This window comes from Aethalodelphis obliquidens, unplaced genomic scaffold (genome assembly GCF_003676395.1).
Source record: "Aethalodelphis obliquidens isolate GAN/ISIS:26980383/991018 unplaced genomic scaffold, ASM367639v1 scaffold36, whole genome shotgun sequence".
Classification (NCBI taxonomy): Eukaryota; Metazoa; Chordata; class Mammalia; order Artiodactyla; family Delphinidae; genus Aethalodelphis; species Aethalodelphis obliquidens.
Window position 1 is genome coordinate 2,779,988 of NW_020837980.1, and position 228 is coordinate 2,780,215.

Here is a 228-nt window from a genome sequence, read left to right on the forward strand (position 1 = left end):
ATTTTAGATTCCACATATAAGTGATACCATATGGTATTTGTCTTTCTCTTTCTGACTTACTTCACTTAGTATGATGATCTCTTGGTCAGTCCATGTTGCTGAAAATGGCATTATTTAATTCTTTCTTTATGTCTGAGTAATATTCCATGGTAATATATATATGTGTGCATGTGTGTGTATGTATGTGTGTGTGTGTGTGTGTGTGTGTGTGTGTGTGTGTGTGTGTGT